The sequence below is a fragment of the Eschrichtius robustus genome, chromosome 3 (genome assembly GCF_028021215.1).
Source record: "Eschrichtius robustus isolate mEscRob2 chromosome 3, mEscRob2.pri, whole genome shotgun sequence".
Classification (NCBI taxonomy): domain Eukaryota; kingdom Metazoa; phylum Chordata; class Mammalia; order Artiodactyla; family Eschrichtiidae; genus Eschrichtius; species Eschrichtius robustus.
Genome location: NC_090826.1, coordinates 18,245,458 through 18,265,494, shown reverse-complemented (window position 1 = coordinate 18,265,494; position 20,037 = coordinate 18,245,458). Strand labels below are relative to the sequence as shown.

The following is a 20,037-nucleotide window of genomic DNA, read 5'->3' as shown; positions in this document are numbered from 1 at the left end:
GCTGTGTTCTGTACCATGCTGGATCTGGGTCTTGGGCTCTCTTCAAAGGCCCCCCTCTCCCTTCTCTGGGCTCTAGGTACCTTGCACATAGTAGGTCCACAGAGTTATTGGCGGGCCCTTTGAGATCATCTGGTCATTGCCCCTTCCCATTTTAATAAATTTATTTATTTCATTTATTTATTTTTGGCTGCGTTGGGTCTTCGTTGCTGCGCACGGGCTCTCTCCAATTGCGGTGAGCAGGGGCTACTCTTCACTGCGGTGGCTACTCTCGCTGCAGAGCACGGGCTCTAGACCGCAGGCTCAGCAGTTGTGGCGCACGGGCTTAGCTGCTCCGCGGCATGTGGGATCTTCCAGGACCAGGGATCGAACCCGTGTCCCCTGCATTGGCAGGCAGATTCCCAACCACTGTGCCACCAGGGAAGCCCACCCCTTCCCATTTTAAAGGAGGCAAAAGGAGGGAACATAGATGGCAAAGGACTTGTCTAGGATCACACATGGAATTAATAGCAGAGCTGGGGACTGGAACTCATGCCTCCTGAGTTCAAGCTGAGTTCCTTTTCCACACTTTGCTGAGTAATAGAAATAGTATTTTTTGAGAGATTACTCCATACTAGGCCTTGGGCTAAATACCTTTACATGGATTATCTCATTTAATCCCACAATCCCCTGAGAGTGCCCCTTTTGAAAGCAGGACGTCTTGTCTTCCATTTCGATTTTCCACCGCGCGTAGCACAGGACCTGGGCACCTAGCTAGACAGGCGATAAAACTTGGAAAAGTCCAAGTCCCTGGAAGGGGGAGAAGACAAAGGGGGCGGGACCGCCTATCAGCTCCGCCCCCACAAAGACCCCGCCTCCCAGGCCGCTTACGTCACCTTCTGGTTCCGCCCCTCATTGTCAGTCTTGGGAGCCGGAGGAGGCGCCGGCCGCCGGGAGCCGAGCGCCGGAGCCCTTGGCGGGCGGGAGCGCGGGCCGTAGCCGCCGAGGTGAGGAGTCTGCGGGGAGGTGGCGGGAGCGCGGCGCGGGAGGCCGGGCGGGCGGGCGGAGAGAGGAGGGCGCCCGGAGGAGGCGGCCTGCCCCGCCAGGGGGTCGGGGCACCCAGGGGTGACCGGGCAGAACCGGAGGGCGCACCCCGGCGAGGGCTGGGGGGGTGTGGAGTTGAGGTGGGGGTAGAGTTTGAGCGGAATTTCGGAGAAGGAGCTCGGAAAGGGAGATCTTTGGAGAGAGACCTTGAGAATTCTTTTGGAGTTGGAGATTTTTCCTTTGAAGGGGGAGGGAAGGTTCTGAGAGACTTCTTGGTGGGAGCGAGAATCTGAGGAGAAATGTTTGGGGCCAAGAGCTGAGCGGAGGAGAGTTTTAGGGTCGAGTTTGGAAGTTGGGGGGTGGGGAGGCGCGCGGGGCCCGGTGGGGGCGGGGAGCGGTGCAGCCGGGCGGGGGGCCGGGACCGCCGGGGAGGGGGCTGCGCGGGGCCCGTGGGCACCCGGGGAGGAAGGAAGTGATCTTACAGGAAGAGCCCGGGAGCTCCCGAGGAGGAGGAGGAGGAGAGGTGGAGAAGGAGGAGGAGGAGGGAGGTTTGGGAGCGCTCAGGCTGGCGTGCGGGCCGGGCTGCGGGGCCCGGCGGCGGGGACGCGGGATGGGCGAGGAGGGGGTCCCGCCGCGGCCGCCGCAGCTGTCCGCCCGCAGCGCCAGCCCGCGTCCCGGCCGATGCTGGTCTCGCAGCCAGACCGCTGGGCCGGGAAGGAATTCGAGGCATTCGCTTTGTTTAAGTTGCCAGTAGACAGTCCTTAGGACTAATTAATGGTGGAATCTGCTGGGGGACGCGGGCGAGCCGGGTCGGGGCCGCCCCCGCCCGCAGCCGCGGTGAACTTTCCGCAGCGCGAGCGGCCCGCCTCCCTGCGCGCCCCCACCCCTGCCCGGGCGGGGAAAGAGCCATGGCTTCCCGGAGCGCTGGAATGAAGTGCGGTTTCTGGGGCCGGTGGCCTCGGGCTGCGAGGGCTGCTGAGGGGAACCTGGCGTCCCGGAGCGACCGGGCTGGGGGTTCGGAACCCGCTGTAGAGCTCCCTGGGGTGCCTGCGGTTTCTGTTAATAACCTTGGAGGAGGCTCTGCGAGCCGAGAAAGACCATCTTGCTTTGGAGCATCTGTTTCTTCATCGCGTCAGCCCCTTTCCTAACACTGCAGAGCTTGTTGTGGCTTGTTTCGGAAATGCCGAGACCAGTGCTCACACTTGAGGGTGGGAGAGGGGAAGAGAATAGGCAGCCCCCACTTCAAAAAAAAAAAAAAAAAAAAAAAGAAAATCCCTGCAGTATGATCTCCAGAAAGCCCAGCCCAAGAGACTGCAAATTCTCCGTCGCACCTTCACTGACTTGGATGACCTTGGGAAGGGAATTGTGCTTCTAGTGTTTAATCTGTCCATTAAGGAGAAAATACTACCTGGACCTGCCTGCCTTTTGCGGGTATTTTGAGAGGTGGGGTTTGTTCAGGGCGTTTTACGGACTGCTGCAGTTCTGGCCTAAGGAGTTGGACTGGTGTCAGAGGCGGGGGAATTCAGATCACCTATTAAGATTTTACTACCTAAGATTAGGGAGGGAGGTGTTTGGATTTTAGGGGGATGTTTCCCTTCGGAGAATCTATACGGTGTGTTCCAGACGGCTTTCTGTTACTTTGCGTGCAGCTTTGGCGGCATTCATGTGGTTAAATTGAATAACTCCCATAGAAAAAAATTCTTTTCTTGTTAGAAATAATTATTTTGCTCAGAATTCCCCTTGGGGCAGATGAAGGTTTTGCTCAATTTACTCAGAAGAATTTTCCAGGTTTCTAAAATTAAATCACTTCTAAACATAGTAACTGAAGTTTGAAAAACTGGAAACGGTGGGATGGGAAGGGAGTTGATCTAGAGTATGAACAAGGAGCAAATACAGGTTCATTGTTGTCCTGTGATTACTAATAGGGATTGTGAATTAGCCTTGATTAATAGATATTTTCTTACTCTTAAATATTTAAGACCAAGAAAGGGAACTAATATTGTTGAGTTGCCTACTCTGTGCCCAGTAATTGTGCTACATGGTATAGTTCTCATGTAGTCTTCACAACAATGTGAGGTGGTGGTTGGCATCCCTGTTTCACAGATGAGCAAACTGAGGGTGACTTTCCTAAGTGTATGCATACAACTAGTAAGAAGTGGAGCTGGAATTCAAACCCAAGTCTGTTTCTAAGGTCCACTCTGCATATTGGGTTGGGAGCCAGGAGGCCTAGTTTCCAGGCCTTTGACTCAGCCACTGGGTCACTATGGATGCTAAAATGAGTCAATTAAGTCTGTTCCCCAATAATATTACCTTTTCTTCCAGCAATGTTATCAGTAAGCTTTTGAGATATTCTAATTTTTTTGATAGAAAGACAAACATATAAGGCTGTGGTAGAGGTATGTTCTATATGCTTAGGTGCTTAATTTTTTTCTTATGATGGAAGCATTTGTATTACAATAAAGAGCATAGATTTCATTTATGTAATGGAAGATGATGGATAGCTAATGGTCCTTCTGCTGTAGAGGGCATCATTAAGGAGACATTCATAATCAGAAATGGAACCATTTTTCATGGAACATGGCTTTTTGGGACAGTGTTAGTTTATGAGTAGAGCACACACATTTAATACAGGTAGGACCCAAGTAGTCAAGCTGAAAGATTTGGTATAAACTTTGATGTGCATAATAGATGCTCAGTAAATATTGCTGGATGAATGAATGCATTCATTCTCTTTAAAAAAATCAGCTTTATTGAGGTATAATTTACATACGATAAGATTCACCAACCTGAAGTGTACAGTTTAATGAGTTTTGACAAATGCATACAGTTGTGTGATCACCACAACTGCCCTCATTTGTTTAAACTGTGTGTTATCTCTTAGGTGTTGGTTAGCAGAGTGATCGTTGGGAATGTTGTGAAGTTCCTATGTTCGGAATCAATACTGGTGAGATCAGAGTGAATACTAGAGAGTCAGTGTGCCAACTTTGTAGGAAACAGGGAAACCTTAGGTATCTAATGGTGAGGTGCATGAGAAGAGTAAGAGAGGTAGAGATGAGGACACTTGTCAGATCAGCAGAAAGATAAATTCGTGAGGAACCGGGTTTTCATTACTTTTTAGGATAGGGGATACACTGTGGGGAAAATAAAAATTACCCGAAGATTTATTAACAACTTGAATTTCTATTTTTGTTTCTTTTTTGAAATAGTAGCTCTTGAAATATAAAACTTAACATCTTTGGCTATACTTAAGTGCTTTACACAATATGGTTGTTCAAATAATTCTTTAGGGTGGGGATGCTATAAAATGATTAAAGGCTTGCCCTTCCACCTATGACAGAATATCCTTAGTGTTAATCTCTAACTTGTTTTAGCTAATATTCCACAAAGGGAATACATTAGGTAGGAATTGTGTCTTGCTGGGAAAACAGAGATTATTTTTTCCTTCTCATAATTTCTGAAGTCACTGAACCTGTCCCAATCTGCTTCAGCTCAAGTCCCTGTCTTAGAAAATGCTTGAAATTGCTGTATCTGACCTGCTAGAAGAAGCCCCAGTTTTATCTTTGACTCCTCATTTTTCTTTTTTTTGGCCGTGCCATGTGGCATGCAGGATCTTAGTTCCCCGATCAGGGACCAAAACCTGTGCCCCCTGCAATAGAAGCTCAGAGTCTTAACCACTGCACTGCCAGGGAAGTCCCTTTCTCGTTTTTCTTTATTCATCCTATATCTATATGTTGACTCTTACATAATCCTCTTGTCCCACCTATGAATCTTGAGAACGGAAACCCATCAACCATCGGCCCTCCATATACCATTAGGAAATGATAATTAAATTAAAATACCAGTCTACCAATTCAACATTTTGGCTGGTGATAGAAAGTAACAGCTATGGGGTAGTCATTATCTTCTTTATACATGAGGGAGCTGGGCTCAGAGCAGTTACTGTCAGAGCTGTGAGGGTCAGACCATTGGTTTCAGCTCAGATGTGATTGATGCTCAAGTTTAGGATCTTTCTGTTTCATTACACTGTTGTATTGGAGTTAGGGTGTCAAGGGAAGAGCTTGAAAATACCATATTAAAATATAAGCTAAAATATAATGAGCATGGCTCACCTTAAATACCATATTAAAATATAAGCTAAAAGATAATGAGCATGGCTCACCTTTTTAGGCATTGCTGTTTTCATCTATTCCTTTTTTAATTTCTAGAGATACCTTCTCACATTCAAAGGAATTTATAGCTCATCCTTTATTGTATAACTCCCTTTCTAGACCCAGCATTTATTCTTTATAAACATGGTACTTTGTATTCACTGGCTGCTTGACTTATTTTATGAAAAAGCTCCTCCTGTTTTATATGGATCTGAAAGCTTCCACCAGGTTAATATGTCAATCAGGTCCTTCCATATTTGCATGTGCTCCTCTGTTCCCATTTTATCTGGACAGAGTAATATTTTTAAAACATATGTTACTAAAAACTTGCAAAAAATTTAAAAAATTTTTACAACTTTTAATTGAAGTATATAATATTTATATGTAGAAAAGTACACATAAGTGTACAACTTGATGATTTTTTTCACAAACTGAATATACTCATGTAACCAGCACCCAGATCAAGAAACAGCATTGCCAGGACCTAGCAGCCCCTGTTGAGTTCCCTTTGGGTTCTTGCTGCCTTTCCACCCACCCAGGGTAATAATCACCATCCTGACTTCTAACAGCATAGATCAGTTTTTGTACTTTTGTAAAAATGTTTGTAAAACATTTTTACAAAAGTACAAAACATTGTAAAAACAATGTTTTTACAAACAGTTTTTGTACTTTTGTAAAAATGGAATCATGCAGCATATACTCTTGGGTCTGGCTTCTTTTATTCAACAGTATGTGAGTATGCAGAAACTTTTAATGGTTTTCTTTGGGGCTTGGAATAAAATTCAAACTCTATCTTGGCCTGTAATGCCTTGTATAACCTGGCCCCTATGTACCAACGTCATCTTATGTTAGTTTCACGGTCCATTATGCTTCAGTCACCCTAGCTGCTTATTTATTTTTAAACACAAGTTCTTTCCTACCTCAGGGCCTTTGTACATGTGGCTCTCTCTTTCTTGAATACTCTCTCCCCTGCTCTTTGGCTTCCTCCTTCAAGCTTCAGCTTATGATTCAGAGATACTTTCCCTCATCACTTTTTTTTTAAAAAAAATAAATTTATTTATTTATTTTTGGCTGCGTTGGGTCTTCGTTGCTGAGCGTGGGCTTTCTCTGGTTGCTACTCTTTGTTGTGGCGCGTGGGCTTCTCAGTGCGGTGGCTTCTCTTGTTGTGGAGCACGGGCTCTAGGTGCGCAGGCTTCAGTAGTTGCGGCACGTGGGCTCAGTAGTTGTGGCTCACAGGCTCTAGAGTGCAGGCTCAGTAGTTGTGGCGCACGGGCTTAGTTGCTCTAGTGGCATGTGGGATCTTCCCAGACCAGGGATCGAACCCGTGTCCCCTGCATTGGCAGGTGGATTCTTAACCACTGCGCCACTAGGGAAGTCCCTTTCCCTCATCATTTTATCTTGCTAATCCTTTCCTGTTATTCCCTATTACGGGCATCTGTTGCCTCCCTTTATAACACCTATTACAATTATAATGATGTATCTGCTTGCCTGATTATTATCTGTCTTTGCAACTAGACTTCATGGGAACAGGAAACTCATCTGCTTTGTTCACCAGTGTATACCTAGTACCTAACACAGTGAGTGACATGTAGTAGGTATTTAATAAATATTTAATGACCACATTCCCAATTCAGCACCTTTATTTCCATTATCTTCTGTCCTTTTCTCCTCTTATGCTGTTTAATTATTTCATTTTTTCCATCCTTTAAGACTCAGCTCAATTCCCCATCTTTGAAGTCTGTCCTGACTTTGCAATAGTAAGTCTCTCTTCTCTAAAATTTTGTGACATTTATTGCCGATACGCCTCATGTTCTTGGTTAAGTCACACTAGCATGTATCTTATGTCCTTAGTTGGGTCAGAAGCTTCTCACTTTCTCAAAAATCTTGCGGCTTGTTACGCTAGTACCCCTCATGTTCTTGATTAACTTTATTAGCTTGTATCTTAATTACCTAATTTTATCAGAAGCTTTTTGATTAGAAGCTAAGTTTGTCTTAGCTGGTACCCCCCTCAGTTCCTTTCACTGAGCTTTGCACATAGTAGGCCCTCGGTACAGTTTTAGATGATTGATCGTAATGATGCTTATGTATAAGTAATAATTTAATTTCTCAGGCTTATTAACATTTTAATTAGAATTCTGCTTAGTGTTTTCTCTAATCAAAAGGCTGAGAGTGCCCCAACTGCTTTAGGTGCTTAGGGTGTGAAAGTACAGGAGTCTAGTCCTGCTGCAGATACCTCTCTGGAATCTGTCACTGGAAAAGAACTATGCACAGTTTCTTCTTGGAATGATGCTTAATCAAATGTTTGTCTAATGCTCTCAGATTGGAGCTATTAACTGAAATGAGATACTAGGTACTACCTCATTTGAATTACTCTGTTGAGTAACATTTTATTTTGATATCAACAATGAAAAATTTAAGCCAGTTAAATCTGCTTCAAGCTACCTTCTCTGACTTGCCAATAAGCTCTCTCAGTAGTTATTTTTTCTCTTTGATTAATGGTAGAAGAATGTATGTACTAATTTCTTATGTACTTTGAGCCAATTTAAGTGCAAATTTGAATTAGTAGTAACTGGGATGGTTTAACTTAATATACGTGTAACACAATTGAGTGATAAATGTAAACCTATTTTTTAAGAGGTGCCTACTGTGTATTTTAAGTTTCTTTTTTTTTGGCCATGTGGATTATGGGATCTTAGTTCCCTGACCAGGGATCACACCCGCATCCCCTGCATTGGAAGGTGGATTCTTTACCAGTGGACCACCGGGGAAGTTCCATGACTGCTTTTTAAAAACAAATATTAGAAGTTTACAAAATGAGTAGTTATATATTTATTTTAGTGAGATTTCCAAACTGAAATATTTGGTATACTTCTTTTGAACTTGTCTGTAGAGCGTATTTCATGTTCTTAATGCTGATAAGTGTTCATTTGGGGGGAGTTATATTTAACTTTTGGAGATAAGTCTGGTGAATGAAGTGAGTAATCAACATTGTTTTTGGTCATAAATGAGATGTAATTCTAAAAGGTGGAGACTAGGATTTTTTTTTTGTGTATGAGGCTTGTCTTTGAGACTCTTACAAATGGAGTTTCAAAAAGGTTTTGAGCCTTGGTGGCATTGTTGAAAACGAGTCTTGCTTCCCAAGATGGCTTGAATAACAGCACTCATTTTGAACCTCTATAAATAAAAATAATTGCTTGACTATAACTTGTTTAACTTGTATTATGATTGAACTGAAATTCTCTCTAATAAAGCATTATCTTGTATTAATATCAACATGGTTTTATTTGTAGCCTTTTAAAAATTAGTCCTTTTTTTGTCTAAAAAAGATGTTTTTAAAAAGGGGGAGAAAGGAACATTTTTAGTTTGCTGAGAGGCACATCTGTATGGGAACAGATTTGAAGTTAATTACAGTTAAAAGGTATTTTCCTTTCCCACTTACCAAGACATTATTTGTATAGGTTTTCTGCAGAGGCTAAAGAGTTTAGATAGAAAAATGACAGTATTTTCCTGTTTCTAAGTGTAAAACTCTGCTTTTATCCAGTTTCAAGCATTTAACTGGAAAAGTTAAATGCCGAACAAGATAATAGAAGTAATTTTTTGGCTCTTTAAATCCTGAAACAGCTTTATCATAAATGTGCTGTCTTTCTAATTACCTGGGGTAATTTATCTGGTTTAGGCCATCTGAGTGATTTATATCTAATATCAGTGAATAAACAGCTCATTTAAGTCTTATATCAGTAGTTGAAACTTTTTCTAAGGATTCTTTCTTATTGAGGACTAATAATAAAACCTAACATTTATTGACTGTGTGCCAGCCACAGTGCTTTTCATGTCTTTATTTAATCTTTCTCTTAACCTTTTGGGGTAGATACTGTTAATTATCCCCATTTAACAGATGAAAAATCCTTAAGATATCAGTTCAGTTTGCCCACAGTCAACACAATTGGTGAATGCCAAGCTAGGATTTGACTCTGAGCTTGTTCTTGAAAATTACATTGCTCAAACCAGAACACAAAATGATTTTATGAACTGTGTGCATTTAAGGTCATTATTCCTTGAGTAAATGAAGTCAACGTTGGCTTATGTTTCTTAGGATAGAAAGAATACCATTTTTAGGTCATGATAAACTTGAAGATACAGTAAATGTCTTTAAAATGGAATACTGTTACAGAATACACAGAAGCTGGTTGAGCATAGACGATATTACAAATGTAGTTACGCTGTTTGTGTAACAAAGTAATGGTCCCTGGTAGGTTTATATCAGGAATACCAGTTTATTTATTTATTTATTTATTTATTTTTGGCTGTGTTGGGTCTTCGTTTCTGTGCAAGGGCTTTCTCTAGTTGCGGCAAGCGGGGGCCACTCTTCATCGCGGTGCGCGGGCCTCTCACTATCGCGGCCTCTCTTGTTGCGGAGCACAGGCTCCAGACGCGCAGGCTCAGTAGTTGTGGCTCACGGGCCTAGTTGCTCCGCGGCATGCGGGATCTTCCCAGACCAGGGCTCGAACCGTGTCCCCTGCATTAGCAGGCAGATTCTCAACCACTGCGCCACCAGGGGGAAGCCAGGAATACCAGTTTTAATGCTTTTTGCCACAGCTGTACTGGAGTGCAATATGAGATAGTCTTAATATAATTTGATAAAATTATATACTTCCCAACATAAGCTAAATTTTTTTTCGGTAGGAACCTTGAGGACTGGTGATTATGTTAGACTTTTGTTTTAAGACTAGATCCCAAGACAGTTTGAAAGAGACTATCAGGATCTTAAAGTAGTATGATGGAAAACTAGGTGGGTGGGTAGTGAGGCAGTTAATGGAACAGGGAGAAATAATAAGGTAACTGAGGTATAAAATTTCAGATCATAAAGAGAGGCAAGAGGAGTGGGATTTGAGCAGAAATATTAGAAGGTAGTGGTTGTTCACTAAATAGGTACAATCCACAGAGATGCAGAGAATCTTTAGGGAAGAGGAGTGGAGAGGAGACAAACACAGGTTTTAGTTACATTTTTGGTCAGTTTCACATCAAATTTAAAAGCCAGGAATTTTGGGACTTCCCTGGTGGCCCAGTGGTTAAGAACCCGCCTGCTAATGTAAGGGACACAGGTTTGATCCCTGGTCGGGGAAGATCCCACATGCCGCGGGGCGACTAAGCCCATGCACCACAACTACTGAGCCTGCACGCCACAACTACTGAGCCCATGTGCCAAAACTACTGAAGCCCGCGTGCCCTAGAGCCTGTGTGCCGCAACTACTGAGCCCAGGCGCCTAGAGCCCTTGCTCCACAACAAGAGAAGCCACTGCAAGGAGGGAACCCTGCGCACCGCAATGAAGAGTAGCCCCTACTTGCTGCAACTAGAGAAAGCCTGCACGCAGCAACGAAGACCCAATGCAGCCAAAAATAAATAAAATTAAAAAAAACCCTGTAGGGCTTCCCCAGTGGCGCAGTGGTTAAGAATCCTCCTGCCAATGCAGGGGACACGGGTTCAATCCCTGGTCTGGCGAGATCCCACATGCCACGGAGCAACTAAGCCTGTGTGTGCCACAACTGCTGAGCCTGCTCTGTAGAGCCCGTGAGCCACAACTACTGAAGCCTGCGCACCTAGGGCCCGTGCTCCGCAACAAGAGAAGCCACCACAATAAGAAGCCTGCACTGCAATGAAGAGTAGCCCCCGCTCGCTGCAGCTAGAGAAAGCCCGAGCGTAGAAATGAAGACCCAACGCAGCCAAAAATAAATAAATAAAACAAATAAATTTATATTAAAAAAAAACCCTCTAAAAAAAAAAAAGCAGGAACTTTGTTAATTTTATTCAGTTTACAGTACTTGTTATATATTTGATCCAGGCCTAATTAATGTGGAGAAAAGAAAAAGGCAAAAGAAGTGCAGTATATAGCCCTTGTTCTTAAGGAATTTAGAATTCTCATTGGGGAGACAGTACCTAGTTTTTAAAATAGTTCCATAACAGTCTTGGGCCATATATAAATGCCAAAATGGGGGATGTAGACTTGTGGTTCCAGAGCTTGGGTTTCATAAAACCAGTCATATTTAAAAAGAGATTTTTGTTTTCCAAGTAAGGACATGAGAACGAAAAGCAGTCTTTTCATCTAATACCACCATTTTGTAAAAGATGTAACATTTATTTATTTTTATTTTTTATTTTTTTTTAATTGGGGTATATTTGTTTCACAATGTTGTGTTAGTTTCTACTGTACAGAAGAGTGGCGTTCCCTGTGCTATACAGCAGGTTCTCAAGAGTTATCTATTTTATACATATTAATTAGTGTATATATGTCAATCCTAATCTCCCAGTTCATCCCACCCCCCCTTTCCCCCCTTGGTGTCCATACATTTGTTCTCTACGTCTTTGTCTCTATTTCTGCCTTGCAACAGGTTCATCTGTACCATTTTTCTAGATTCCACATATATGTGTTAATATACGATACTTGTTTTTCTCTTTCTGACTTACTTCGCTCTGTATGACAGTCTCTAGGTCCATCCATGTCTCTACAAATGACCCAGTTTCGTTCCTTTTTATGGCTGAGTAATATTCTGTTGTTTATACGTACCACGTCTTCTTTATCCATTCGTCTGTTGATGGACACTTAGGTTGCTTCCATGACCTGGCTATTGTAAATAGTGCTGCAATGAACATTGGGGTGCATGTGTCTTTTTGAATTATGGTTTTCTCAGGGTATATGCCCAGCAGTGGGATTGCTGGGTCATATGGTAATTCTATTTTTAGTTTTTTAAGGAACCTCCATACTGTTCTCCATAGTGGCTCTTTCAATTTACATTCCCACCAACAGTGCAAGAGGGTTAAAGATGGAACATTTTAAAACAGAGAAATGAAAGGGCATCATCTCAGATGGAAGGAGTTTTTTATACTGAATAATTCAGCCTTATGAAAAGTTTACTTAAGTTTTTTTTTGTGTGTGTGAAAATGCCATTGAATCTATGGTATAATGGTGACTGCTCTAGGAGGTCTGTTGTTATGCTGCTAATTTATGTCAAAATGACAGATCATAGTTTACTGATATTAGTCTGGGCTGAAGTGATCTGTGAGGGCTTCATGGAGGCAGTTAGACTAGAGTTTACAGTGATGGATGGATAGGATTTGAATGGGTGGAAAGGAAGGGGATAGTTTTCCAGGCCCGGGCAGAGCAAGAGAAAAGACACTGAGCTTGGAGCAAACTTGTATTATTGATTGGACCTGAGAATACTTGTCTGATCCTATAATAGAGTTTAGATTATGGACTAGGAGGAGATAAGATTAGTGAGGTAATGCTCAGTCAGATTATGAACAGTCTTGAAAGTTATACGGAGGAATTTGGACTTGATCTTGCCAACATTTGGCAATCATTGAAGGATTATAAATAGGGACATGACTTGATAAACTTGGAATTGTAGAGTGATTAATCAGGAGATATTATGTAGATTATTAGAAAGGAGGCCAGTTAAGAATTGTTGTAGAGGGGGGCTTCCTTGGTGGCACAGTGGTTAAGAATCTGCCTGCCAATGCAGTGGACATGAGTTTGAGCCCTGGTCCGGGAAGATCTCATATGTCGCGGAGCAGCTAAGCCCGTGCGCCACAACTACAGAGCCTGTGCTATAGAGCCCGTGAGCCACAACGACTGGGCCCGCATGCTGCAACTACTGAAGCCTGCGCGCCTAGAGCCTGTGCTCTGCAACAAGAGAAGCCACCGCAATGAGAAGCCTGCGCAACACAACGAAGCATAGCACCCGCTCGCTGCAACTAGAGAAAGCCCACGTGTAGCAATGAAAGACCCAATGCAGCCAAAAAAAAAAAAAAAAGAATAGTAGAAATTCAGGTGTGAACACTATTGAGACCTGAATTTAGGGAGTAAAAAAAAAAAAAGAGAGGGATATGTTGGAGAGAAGATTTGAATAAGGAAGAGATAGGATTTAATAATGATGTAGAGAAAGAAAGAAATGATAACTCTAAGATTATAGGATTGGTAAAACTGAGGAGCATTTGTGATATTAGTTAACTGAAGTTGGGAAAAGGAGAAAGACATAGCCTTTTGCCTTGAATTCTCTGCTAACTACTTTACATCCATGTGTTTTTACAATTCCATTTATTTGAGATATGTTGAGAGTCTCTAATATTGCCCTGGGATTTAATTGGAAGTTAAAAGATTTCCTCTATTTTGGAAGTAGTGCTTATTTGGAAATAAAAAAGTATGTTTCAAACCACTAAGTTCTTAGTTATGGAAATTATACCCCAATAAAAAAATCATCATTAGTTAGATTATCAAGTGCAACAGAATTTTTGGAATGCTTTTTTTACTTCAGGATTTTTTAAAACAGAATTTGTCCTAGATAAATTAACAGCAGTGTAGCAATAAACTGGTTCACCTTGGATGGCTTAGTTTGTAATGATATTAGGTAAAATAGTCTTCCAATTTCTGTTATTGCAGCATGTTTTAGTAGAATATATTACCTGCCATTTCTTTAGCATCTGCTCTGTATCAGATACCTGATGTCTGTTAACTCTTTAATCTTTACAACTACCTCATTAAATAGGTACTATTATTCCTACTTTATAGATGAGGAAACTGAAGCTCATAGGGGCTTAAGAAATATCCCTGGGGGACTGGTAGCGTTAGGACTCTAGATTACCGTGACACAAAACCTGTGTTCCTTATACTACTCTGTTTTTGGGTTAGACCTTGTAAGAATAGGAATGAAGTGTGGGTCAGTTGAGATAATTGATTAGGCAGTAATTCAAATCAGTGAAGTGCTACCCAAATTTAACTGGTGTTATCTATCCTTTTCCATCCTGTCTGTGTGGGTGGGGGTGGGGTGGAGTCAGCTTAAAAGACCAAATAGGATCTGTAGCCCTAGTTCTAGTCAATTACATTCACTTATGTTTTGGATAATGTCTCTCTTATCCTTTTGTAGAGCTCTCAACAAATCCTTATTAAAAACAAATGTTTGATTCAGAAAACAAAAAAATCCCCAATTTTGACACAGTTCAGCAAATTGCTAATCTTGGCAAATGAAATTAAAGGAAGTTTCAGGGTCCAGCTTCTGGGAAAGTGGGACTGAAGATCATTCTACTTGAAACTGTAGTTAGTACTGGAGACTCACTGTCAGTGATACTTAGCAATTTTTTGGACTGTTCCTCTCTCTTCATTCCTCTATCATCTGCAGCCATAAAATTCTTTAGCTTACTCTTCATGTTTGCCATTGATAATTACTTCAAAGTTCTATTTTTACTATCTCCTCAACATTGTAAATCTAAGCCCCATCCCTTTCCGCCTCATTCATGATCCTTTACCAGCTGCTTCTACTGGGTCTGATAGAACCTGTGCACAAATGTGAGTCAAGTCCTAGGTTTTTAATCTTTTCTCCCAATATTTCCTCCATCTCTTAACCTATAACTGAAAACAACTCTTCTCTCTAATGAATACTGTTATTCCTGTTTTTGCTGGTTGAATACTCTTCAACTCCTTGGGCAGCGGGAATCAATCAGTGTACGTTTTTCTGATTCTTCACTGTCGCTTGCAGACCACTGTTTTGCTGTTTTTGTGTGGCTTTTGATTTTTCAAAGCCCCTACCATCTGCTCTCTCCATTTCTATTGCATTTGTCTGGTGACTTTTAGGATCTACATGGATCACTATTCCTCTCCATCCCATTCCCTAGTATCCCCTTTGTTTAGTACCTCCCTCTTACCAGTTATTATCTTTCTCTTGTATTTTTAGCTTCACTCTTTATTGAGTCTTTCCTTTCAGATTATAAATACACTGAGGTCTTTTCCATCCTAAAACAAAGAAATAAAATCCCTCTGCCTTTCTATATCTCAGAGTTATTTCTATTTTTTTTTCTTTCACTCTGAAACATCTTTAAAAAAAGGGCATTTTGTATGCAGCCTTTTCTTTTATGCTCACTTGCTCACGCTTTAATACCTTTCCTGTCTTGTTTCTGTCCCTAACACTTTACTGTAAAGGCCCTTTCAGAAGATCCATTGTCCTTATATTCAGGCATTTTCATAGCCTTAATCTCTTAATCCCTAATCTCTCTGCAATGTTTAAGCTATTGATCATCTTCCTCCTTGAAGCTCTGTTCTTTGATTAGGGGTTAAAAATGTGTGTGTTTGGCTCCATCTAGCCTAGTAAGGCCATTTTGCCTGGAACTTGGCTTGTTGTTGGACTCTGGTGTTCATCTTGTAGCCTGTACTGACTAGCAGAGAAGGGGTGGAGCAGATTGGCCCTGTGCATTTTATAGGGCTCTGTACCCCTGTGGACTTAAAAGAAATAATTGATTTGACTTGCAAGTCTTCCTTTTCTTTCTCTTTCTCTCTCCCTGATCCTTCTGTGGCTTGTGTGTAAAATGGATTCTAGTCTTGACTCTGGTTAAATACTTATAATACCTAAAAACAAACATGTCCTTTTTAGAGCAGACTTGTGGAAAGAGTGATATGAATTGAGTTCTTTGGTAAACTCATGTGAGATTTGAAATGCTCCAAAAAATTTGGGAAAGTTTAATGAATATCAATTAGTGACCTTAATGAGAAAAATTTTATGTCTTCTCTCTTATTTCAGTATGATTTGCATGGAAAGTTATTTCTGAAAAAACAGATCGGCTTCTATCACAGCAAAAATAACTAGACTGAGAATCTCAATATAATAGAATTTCTAAGCCCTACTTACCTTCAGGAGTATTTGCTATAATAACGCTGCACTGTGACAGTTGCCAGGAGTTTATTAGGATTTTGACCTGAGTTTGCCAAGACAGTTTCAGAAAGTTGCAGAGATAGCTGGGAAGGCATAGCATGAGCAAATGTGGGTTAGCCTAATACAAATGCAGTAGAGCAAATTTTTGAAATGACATGATTTTTTGAGAAGGAAACAGTACTGAGTAATGCCACTTTTTTTGTTGTAACACAGTCTTGTTGTGCTGTGTTAAACAAACATTGAAGCCTTGCATCCTGAATTTTGTTTTAATCCTTAGAGGTTTTGAGTCATTCTCTGTCCTCTGATATTTGTCACATTGCCCTGTCAGGAAATGGAATTATTCAGCCTAGAGAGATGATAAAGAGCTTTGGACTGGGTCTGGAGGTTCTGGTTGAGTCTTTGTCATTACCTAGCTATACAAACTTGAGCAAATTACTTTACAGTTTGGACTTCATATTTGTCAAATGAGAAGGTGGAGTAATTAATTTCTAAGAAGACACTACCATTTTAATTTGAGGGGTTTTGCAATGTGTCATTTGACACGTAAGAAATACAATGTAGCTTGTATTCTTTGTGGTAGGTATTGTCACTGTTTTACACATGAGGACACTGAGGCACAGTTAAGTAACTTGTCTGTGCTCCTATTAAAAGTGACGTATTGTCTGTGACTCCAGCTCTTCTGTCCCACATAAGTGTATCTGTTACATGTTAATCTCAGAATGCGTACAAATGATGGCATATGGTGGTGGGAACAAAGTAGAATTCAAATATTTGTTGAATGTTTGACTAGGTTATTTATTGTGTTGTTTCCTTAAGCCATGTGCTATTAATATCCTAACATAATTTTCATTACACATTACATTAGTATAGAAATATATACTCACAATTATTAACCAATATGCCTGGGTTTGAATTTCAGCTCTACCATATGATATTTGTGTAAACTTGGAAAGAAACTCTACCTCTTTGTGCCTCAGTTTACTCATCTGAAAAATGAGGTTAATTGTATCTGCCTCATGGCGTTGTGAGAAATAAAGGAGTTCACGCGAAGGATTTAGACTGACACGAAGTAAACATATAATCAGTGCTAGCTATTGTTATTATATTACGCTTTTAACTTTTCCAAGTACTTTAAATAACGTTTCCTTCAAGTAACATTCCTATGAGGAAGGTAAGGTCTAGAGTTAGCGTATTTAGTCCCATTTTACCAAGAAGAAATCCATGAAGAAACTTGTGTAAGGATACCAGAACAAAATTAAATGGAATAAAATTTAAAAGATTATCTAACCCCAATCTGAAAGAGAAAAAAAATGGTTTGGGATGAGTGTCATAAGAGTCACCTCTCTTACAGAAGGAGGACAAACCTGAGGTGTTTGGAATGAGAAGGAAAATCATACCCAGCTACTCTTTTCTTCTGGTCCCTGATTCTCTTCCTGCTGTTAGAAGGGAGCTGAGGAGGATGTTGCTGCGTCATTCCTGTGTCCTAGTCTAGCCACCTAGCGAGCTGAGAGCATTTGAAGGGTATCGGGTTTGCTGTGAACTGAGAAAAGAGCTTACCCTTTCTATGTTGGAAAACAAGGTAAAATGAGTGGGAGACGTGAGTTACCAGTGTGAGCTGTTGCTGTCATGTGAGTAGTTTTCATGGATTTAACTCTTGAACTGCTTCAGCTTAATACCACATCCCACTCTTTTGTCCTGTGTCAGTTTCCTGCACTTGTTTAGATCTAAGTGCTTCTCTCTGTGTGTGTGTGTGTGTGTGTGTGTGTGTGTGTTTTCTTTCCTTGCACAGCTTGTTATCTCTTAGCTGTCAGCACCTGATTTTGCTGCAGTATGTACTGCATGATCTCTGCATTGCTGTAACCAGATCGTGGTCAGACTTGCCCTTTCCATCTTTTTGATGAAAAGATTTCTTTGCATCTCTCCCTCAGGGGTCTGCTGTAGTGTGCTGTAGCTTTGGAGGCTCTTCCCTACCCCTTGGAAAAATCGGAAGACAAAAGAATTTTTGAGAAGTCACCTTGTTTGGGGTTGTCTCTTGGCTAGGATTTCTCCTGTTAGCCTTCCCTTAGGTCTAATACATAGAAACAGTGTCTTCAGCAGATGTATATTGTGCCTGTTCACGTAAGAGACCACTATTCCTAGTCACAGGAAATGCAGAGTATGAACATTGAAGGATATTGAATTAGACTGAATAATGATTAAGGATAGATGAAGCAATATGTCTAGTAGTAGAAAACTTTAGGATCAGGCAGGCCTGGGCTTAATTCCCAGTTCTGCCTTTTATTGCCAGTGTGATCCTGGGCAAATTGCTTAAATTCCCCGAATCTCAGTTTTCCCATCTACAGAATAGATGTACTAATAATACCTGGTTCTTAGGGTTGTTTTAAGGATTAATTGAGAGAATGAATTTATGATACTGAACAGAATGCATAGGTATAGTCCTGTGAGCTGTTACTAACCTTTCTGAAATTGAGTTCCTTGTTAAAATTGGTATTAGTACTTAGCTCAGGTATGTTGTAAAGATTAAATGAGGATAGAAAGATAGATATCTGGCACATAAATTTTACATGCGCAAGAAACATCTGAGGCAACTGAAATACTACAGGCAGTATTTCTTTGGAAGAAACAAATTAAAATGCTGCCCAGGTCATACCAACACCAGCACCTAGACAGTGCTACTTTGGCGGTCTATCTAGGTTACTCTTGCTGTGCTGAGCTAAATATGTGCATTTCTAATTGTATTTTGCCCTTGATTCATTGTTTTCTCAGTTTATCTCAGAGTCCAGTCCCTTCTTTTTTATACATAATCATATTCTACTCATTCTCAAAGATAAGCTTAAGTTTCACCGTGAAGCTCTTTTAGATCACTCCAGAGAAATGATTTGTCCCACTTCTAAATGCCATTATGACACAGGTTGGACCGATACGTATAGCATTTTTGCTCCCATTATCTGCCTGGAGATAATCTAGTTTAGACATCTTCTATGAAACCTTTCCTGACTCCATAATAAATCATCTTCTGTACTTTGTACACCTTTTGTTATGGATGTATCACATTGTGTTATAATTGTTTGTTTACCTTTGTATACTTACAATCTTATGAATATCATAAGAACAGAGTATCTCTGAATTCCCACTTTGTAGCGTATGCCTTGCTCAATAAATATTGAGACTGATGCATTAACCTTGTGTTGGTATTTTTCTTTTTCCAACCCGAGAGGGAATGAGTGGGAAGTTCACTTTGGTGTCTCTCTGTGTGTTTTAAAACAACACAAACAAAAATATGTATTATGTAATTCACATACTATAAGATTCACAATTTGAAGGTGTGCAGTTCACTTTTTTAAAAAGTATATTTACAGGGTTTGTGCAATCATCATCACTATCTAATTTCAGAGCATTTTCATCACCCCAGAAAGAAACCCCATGCCCATTAGCAGCCACTGTCCATTCTCCCCTGCCTGCAGTCTCTGGCGCCCATGATCTGCTTTATATCTCTGTGGATTTATCTCTTCTGGACATTTCATACAAATGAAATCATACTATATGTAGACTTTTTTGTCTGGCTTCTCTCACTTACCACAGTGTTTTCAAGGTTCATCCGTATTATGGCATGTATCAGTGCTTCATTCATTTTTAGAGCTGAATAGTATCCCATTGTATGAATATACCATATTTTGTTTATCTTTTCATCAGTTAATAGACATTTGCGTTGTTTTAATTTTTGGCTATTATGAATAAAGATTGCTGTACAAGTTTTTGTATGGATATAAGTTTTCTTTTCTCTTCAGTATATACCTAGAGTAGAATTGCTGGATCATATGATAAATGTGGTTAACTTTTTGCAGAGCTACCAAATTGTTTTTCATGGCACCTGCACCATTTTGCATTCCCACAAAGAAGGGGAATGCAAAATGTACAAGGGCTCCAGTTTCTCCACATTCTCACAAGACTTGTTATTGTGCTTCTTTTTGATTATAGCTATAAGGGTGGGTGTGAAGTGGTAGCTCATGGTTTGTTTTTTTTAAATTTTTTTTTATTTTTATTTTTTTAAATTTTATTTATTTATTTATTTATGGCTGTGTTGGATCTTCGTTTCTGTGTGAGGGCTTTCTCTAGTTGCGGCAAGCGGGGGCCACTCTTCATCGCGGTGCGCAGGCCTCTCACTATCGTGGCC

General features: G+C 40.9%; 1 protein-coding gene across 3 annotated transcripts in view; it reads left to right on the top strand.

The window, feature by feature from the left end:
- The first annotated feature begins 877 nt into the window (after positions 1–877).
- The window catches only part of LUZP1 (leucine zipper protein 1), a 78,618-nt gene continuing 59,458 nt past the window's right edge, over positions 878–20,037 (top strand). Inside the window, exon 1 of one of the 3 annotated variants that reach the window (XM_068539117.1) lies at positions 878–983. The gene's annotated coding sequence lies outside the window, so the exon portion shown is untranslated. The remainder of the gene's footprint in view (positions 984–20,037) is intronic. The other 2 variants (XM_068539118.1, XM_068539116.1) reach the window with 2 other exon arrangements.